The sequence below is a fragment of the Hydra vulgaris genome, chromosome 12 (genome assembly GCF_038396675.1).
Source record: "Hydra vulgaris chromosome 12, alternate assembly HydraT2T_AEP".
In the NCBI taxonomy this organism is placed as follows: domain Eukaryota; kingdom Metazoa; phylum Cnidaria; class Hydrozoa; order Anthoathecata; family Hydridae; genus Hydra; species Hydra vulgaris.
The window spans coordinates 82,401,438-82,408,287 of record NC_088931.1 but is presented as its reverse complement, the minus strand read 5'-3'; the positions used below and the strand labels follow the sequence as shown (position 1 = coordinate 82,408,287).

The 6,850-nt window shown below is 30.7% G+C and overlaps 1 long non-coding RNA gene across 1 annotated transcript; it reads left to right on the top strand.

Annotated features, from left to right (window-relative positions):
- Positions 1-6,850, top strand: LOC136089069 (uncharacterized). The gene is made up of 3 exons (XR_010642766.1): positions 1-1,711; positions 6,462-6,518; positions 6,601-6,850. It is a non-coding gene; the product is annotated as an uncharacterized LOC136089069 (long non-coding RNA).

Genomic DNA, 6,850 nt, shown 5'->3' with positions numbered 1-6,850 from the left:
GTGTGTTAAGTGCTTTCGTATAACACATTAGCTTATTAAGCAATGACTTACTTGAGTTGTTATATTTGAAATGCATAACTTCATAAAAATTAGAGGCTGTAATTCTCCCTGCTCTGCGAATTTTCAATGTACTGGATAAACTCTACAGTTTAGTAATTTCAGATAAAAAAATCAAATGAACTTGAGGTGTAAGTTAATTTGTATTTTTTGTATTTTAAAAAACATCTCTATTAAAACAGAATCATCTAAATTAATTGCTTCAATCAATCAAACAGACTTGTTAAAGGTTCTGGACATAGATTTTCTTCTGTCTCATCAGATATCAATATACCGTCAGTATTTTTCTAAGACAATACGTAATTAAAATACGCTGCTTTAGGCATAACCTTTGGTTGTTCTTGAACTTTATCTAGACTCAAACTTTTTACGGATTCTTCTGCATTGATGGAATAATTTTTACAGTACTTTTAGCTGATCTTATTTCACATGGTAAATCATTACATTTTGGTCTATTAAAGGATACATTTTGCAATGATGATGCTTCAGCCTTTCTTTTTACTTGGTTCGATTGATACAGTTTACTAGTAACAGCAGTCTTATTGGCTTCAGTTCGATCGTTTATCGATTGGATACTGGTCCGGTAACGTTTCCTTGTTTGTTAATGTTAATTTCTTCTTGTAATCTAATTGATCACTACCGTTTAACATGCTAAAATACAAAGATTTTGACCACATCTTTAGAAGTTTCATACGAAGTCCAGCAAAAAACTAACCAACAACGATTTGTTTTGACTGCCAAGAATTTGCGCATGCGTACATCAACGGACAAACTCAAAACAATTCCAACCCGTCTATAATAATAATAATATTATTCATAATAAAAATAATAAAAATAAAAAGAAATACAAAAACAATATTGTTGTTGTTGTTGTTGTTGTTGTTGTTGTTGTTGTTGCTGTTGTTATGGTTGTCATAGGCAGGGGCGGACTTAGTCAAGTGCTGAAAGTGACGGGGTAAAAAAATAAAAATAATATAAGTATTATGACGTTTAACGCCCGCCTAATATTAACTGCCGATCTATATATTTTTGATAGAAAATATATTTAGAAAAAGTTTACTGTGAAAACTATGCTTTTCAGACGTTTGAAAAAGTGTTTTATAAAAATTGCTAATGTAAACTATACTTTGCAGGATATTAAAAAATTATTTATAAAACTTGCTAATGTAAACTCTACTTTGCAGGATATGAGAAAATTGGATAAGTTCATTGGTTTACGTTATTAAAAGTAGCAATCTGATTCGTTTAAAAAAAAAATATGTTTAGTGTAAACTATCCTTTGCAGCACTTGCAGCAGCAATTTGATTGGTTGCAAAGATCGATAAACAACTCTAAAGAACTCAAGGAACTCAAAGAACTCCGTTCTATAAACAAAGTATTTCCTTATATTTTAACGTTTAAGCATGGCTTACAACTTGATTGATGATGTACTTAAAAGATTTAAAACCGATAATCTTGTCGATTTAAATGCATTTTATGAAACTTTATTGGATACATTTATTTACAACAATAACAAAAGGGTTAGTAACGAAGGTCTTTAAAGTCGATATACTGATGGCACAATAATAATTTCGCGTAAATCCGGATTTTACAATACCGTTTTTTCGCCCAAATTCTGTGACACGCTTATTCAAGTTAGTTGAAAAGTTGCATGGTATGAACTTGTTTTGCTCTGTTATTTTTTAGAAATATGTGCCAGCATAGATATTTTTTGAATTATGGAACTTTAATTTTACATGGATTTTTTTGAGTTAAAATTTTATTTATTATGAATTTATTGTTGTTAAAAATTTGTTGTTGTTTGGACATCAAGAATATATCGAAGGAATGCTGGTTCATTTTTTTAATATATTCTCTCACCTTTAAAACCCTTTTTTCTTAATACCTGCCAAATTTCATTGAAAAAAAAGCATACTCAGACACTTTAAAACTCTACTCCAATTAGGTAAAATTTTGTTGTTGTTTGAACATCATGTATATATCGAAGGAATGCTGGCTCATTTTTCTAATATATTCTCTCACCTTTAATAACTTTTTTTTTTACTACCTGCCAAGTTTCATTGAAAAAAAGCATACTCAGACACTTTAAAACTCTACTCCAATTAGGTAAATTTTGTTGTTGTTTGGACATCAAGTATGTATCGAAGGAATGCTGGTTCATTTTTCTAATATATTCTCTCACCTTTAAAACCCTTTTTTCTTACTACCGTCAACCGGGGTGACTTCGGACTGCAGGGTGACTCCGGACAGACCATTACTTATTATTCTACTTCAGTTTTTTTTAGCGATGGCGCGAAACTACAAACGTAAAACAAACTTAAAAGTGTTGTATGGAACAAGCTCTAAAGAAGATATAAAAAAAGCTATAGAAGATCACAGTAAAGACATGAGTATTCAGAAAGCTGCTGATAAGCACAAAGTCAAAAAATCAACATTGCATGATCACATTAGAAAACCCACTTTAAAGAAGGTTAAAGGCCAGACAATTATAAGCAAAGCAGATGAAGTACTCATTGCTCAAATGCTAGAAGCTGTTGCCGATTGGGGTTTTCCTATTGGAAGATTAGAAGTCAGAATGATGGCTTTTAATTTCCTCAAAAATCGTAATGGGTCAAACAGTTTCAATTTGCAAATACCTGGAAATGACTGGTTAAATTCTTTTATGAAACGAAACAATATTTCTGGCAGAAATGCTTCTAACATTAAACAATCACGATCAAAGTTAGGAGTAGAAATGATAAGTAATTTTTTTGATGAATTTGAAAAAACTTATGAATCTCTTGTGGCTCTGCTTCAGGAATACTACAACCACCTATGGTAGTTTATAGAGCATCGAACGTTTATAAAGGTTGGGTAACAGGAGGGCCACAGGGAACAATATACAGTTGCACAAAATCAGGTTGGTTTGATATGGAGACATTTGCCAAGTGGTTTGAAACATGCTTCTTGCCAAATGTTCAACATTTAAATGGACCCAAGCTTCTTTTAGGAGATAACTTGGCCTGTCATTTTAATCCAGATGTTATTAAAATTGCTAAGGAGCATAATGCTAATGCCACACATTTAATGCAGCCATTAGATGTATCTGTCTTTGGTCCAATGAAGAGTTGTTGGAAACATGTACTATATGAGTGGAGAAAACAAAGCAGAAAAACTGGATGTTTTCCCAAAGAACATTTTCCAGCTCTATTAAAAAGTTTATCAATTAAGTTGCAAGAGACAGTGTGTCAGAATTTGGTTTCTGGCTTTATTACATGCGGGCTATATCCAATAAACCGTTTAAAGGTTTTAAAAAGAATTCCTAAATACAAGGAACCTGGTACATCAACAGCATCCATTTTAAACGATTCAGTTACAACTTTGCTAATGTCTCATCGTGGTGCATATAAAACAAAAAAACCAAAAAGTTGAACATTGCATCTGGGGTAGTTTTAAATGTAGTTGAAGATATTGAAACTGATCTTTGTTTCATCTGTGGAAAAGAAGATAATGAAGAAAGCTTTGAAATTAGTGAAGAAGAAGAGGAAGTTTTAATTGATTGGAGTGGTTGTGAACGTTGTGGTCGTTGGTACCATTCAAAGTGTTTGGAAAATGCCATGTCGACTGATTGCATTGTATGCCCAAAACTATAACTATTTTTTGAATTTTTTAAAAGACAATGATTTTAATATGGTTTACTTTTACAGTTGTCAATAATTTAAACAAAATGAGAAAGATTAGCAATTGATTCTTCATTGTAATTAATTAATCATTCTAGTTGTATCAGTAACTATATGTACATTTGAAATAGTTTATCAATAGTTGTTGTTTTTTGTTTTGTTTTTCGAAATAAAAAATTTTTTAATTAAGCAGCTTTTTTACATAGTTATACATTCATTTTAAAATTCTTGTTGTTGAAATTTCAACTTTTAAAATCTCAAACTTCAAGTGTCCGGAGTCACCCCATTTCCCGATTTTGATTTTTTGATTTTTAGACCGTTTTTTAATGCTAATAAAATATTGGAAAGCTGAAAGCCAAAATTTCTTCATGTTCTTTATAATTACAGTGGTACGTTCAACAAAAATATTTCCATTTTGTATTGATTTTAATGAAACAATTTAATATTTTCTTCGAAAATTGTCCGAAGTCACCCCGGTTGACGGTACCTGCCAAATTTCATTGAAAAAAAAGCATACTCAGACACCTTAACATTATTCTCTAATCAGATAACTTTTTAAGCTTCAATAACGCACACTTGCAGTGAGGAGGATTTAATGTCATTACATTTACCATTATTTAAATATATTATGTTTTATTTATAAAAATTAAACTTTTTTCTGCTATCATGGGGCCAAAAACAAAGTTTGGGTTTTATAGTGAATGCAAAAAGTATTTAACTGCTAATTTTGAATTGTAGCAAATAGGCATTGAGTCTAATACAGAGTGTAATACAGTTTGTAGAAATGGACATATTTTTTTATTATTTACAAAAAATAGTGATTCGTTTCTCAAAAGATCTCAACAAGTCACTAGACATTTTAAGATAGAAACATGTAAAAATTAGGTTAGAAGTCTCATAAATAAATCATTGAAATGGTCTAGAAATTATAACAGGACTGAGGGTAGTAAGCGTTTTTATGAATTTTGCAATAAACCTTTTTTAAGCCATATATCAAGTTTGTCTAATACTGTATCATCAGGCTTCTCAGATGTTTCATATACCAGTATGAATGTTTTATCTTATATATAGCAAATGAGACATAACTAAACATATATTTAGAGAGAAATTAGGCCCTATAAAAAAAAAAAGGTAACTCTTACAAATAATGTTGGAACAAGTTAGCACATTTAAAAGTTTTTTACAAGTAACAGGGTAATTGCTAGTTTGGAAAATGATTTGCTCCAGATTAGGGAAGAAAGAAATGTAATTTTGCTAGAAGATGAAAAAACATATTTATTACAAATAAGATAATTAATTTATAATATGCTGTTGTGTAATATAACCAACAAGTAACATTCCATATCTTATGAGCAAAATAATAATATTATAATAACAAACTTATAATAATATTTCTCATCGAAGTATTGTTGAGCAAAGAGCACGTGAACATGGCAGTATTCCAGATTTGCAAGCAGCAGAGTGGGCTATGCATAATAATAATCCTACTCTTGGGTTTTATACTACAACACAAGAAAGTGTCCACATTAATAGCATTAACTTAACATCTTAAGATAAATGTCTTGTGTTTGCTCTAGATCAGTTACCAGGAGGAACAGCATTTGATTATGAAAGTCATATATGCACTTCAATTGATTATATGGCATTTTTTTATTCAGATTTTTACCAAAGTAGCTTTGATGAATGTCATAACTCGATTATTGAAAATATATCTAACACAATGTCAGACAGTCAACCAGTATAAGCTATACTGGTTGACTGTCTGACAAGAGAGCACAAACTTTACTATAAGCAAAGTTTGTGCAACTTGGGGCAAGAATTTGAATGAGCTGAACTGCCATTTGCACCCTCTTGACACAATTGCAGTTTTATGTCGCTTGAGTGTGCAGTTTCATGTCGCTTGAATGTTCTCTTGAGTGTGAGAGTTGTTAGTTATTTGGAAATGATTGAATGGCAGTTAAAATTGTTTTTGCCATGAACAAAATGAGGTTTATAGATGTCAAAGGTGATCCAAAAGGATTTGTAAATTTTTAAATGCAAACGATCTACTACGAAGTCATGGAAACCAGCTTCATCTTCTTTTTCATAATTGTTTCATTTTTATCAAGCATTACAGTGAGTTTAAACATTTCCTCACTGTTGGAACAGTAAAATGTAAAAATTTGCAATTCTAAGAGACGCATTTTGTAATAAAACTGCAATAAAAGAAATGTGCGCGCTTGCATTGTTTGGAAAACTCCCTACTGAGCCTTGAATGGAAAAGTTTTATGTTTTAGGTGAGGATGCAACTTTTGATCATGTTTCTGGTGTTAGTGAAAAAAAGTTTTGCTAATAATTATAAATAGTAAATCTAATACAGCTGCTTAGTTTTGCAGAAGAACAGATTTTTTTGGAAAAACTCTTGCCCCTAACATTTTAAAATCAATATATGCTTCATTGCTAACCACTAACACTCGTATAAGCTTCATTGATAATCAGCTTAAAAAAATGACTTCTGCTTGTCTTGATGCTATGCAAGTTGTCTTGAAGCGACAATATAAAAGGTATTTCTCACTTTCTATTACACTAAAGACACTCTAGACACTAAAGGAGGTAAGAGGCACAAAAGGGAGTAACTTTGTAGATATATCTTAATGATGTTATAAATTTGCTTTTTTAAATGGTTTTTTACTAAATGAACACTATTTTTTATAATTTTTATTAAACTTATTTCACATTAAAAATTTTAAAAATTAAATTTACCAGCTTCATCCACGTCATCACTGCCATCTTGCACCCAGAGTGAATACCAAGACCTCATTGGTAAGATTTTTACTGTGTTTTAATTTTTGTTTTTAATTTTAATTTTTCGAACACTCATTTAATATTTTTGTTTTAAATATAGACTTGTCTAGGAGTGATTTCTTGGTTCGGCGCCAAAGCCACCCTGGGCCTAAATCAAAAAGGGCCTTCTGCATATGGGCCTGATGATGGAAGAGGTTTTTGAGGAGGAGATTTTTGTATATTAATTTTTGTATATAGTTGAGTTTGATTTTTTTATGAAAAATTTGTGTTTTATATAAATACTATTTATTATTACAAAAAAATAATATTTAAGTTTTAACCCACCCTACCCAAAGTGTGAGAGGTGTTGA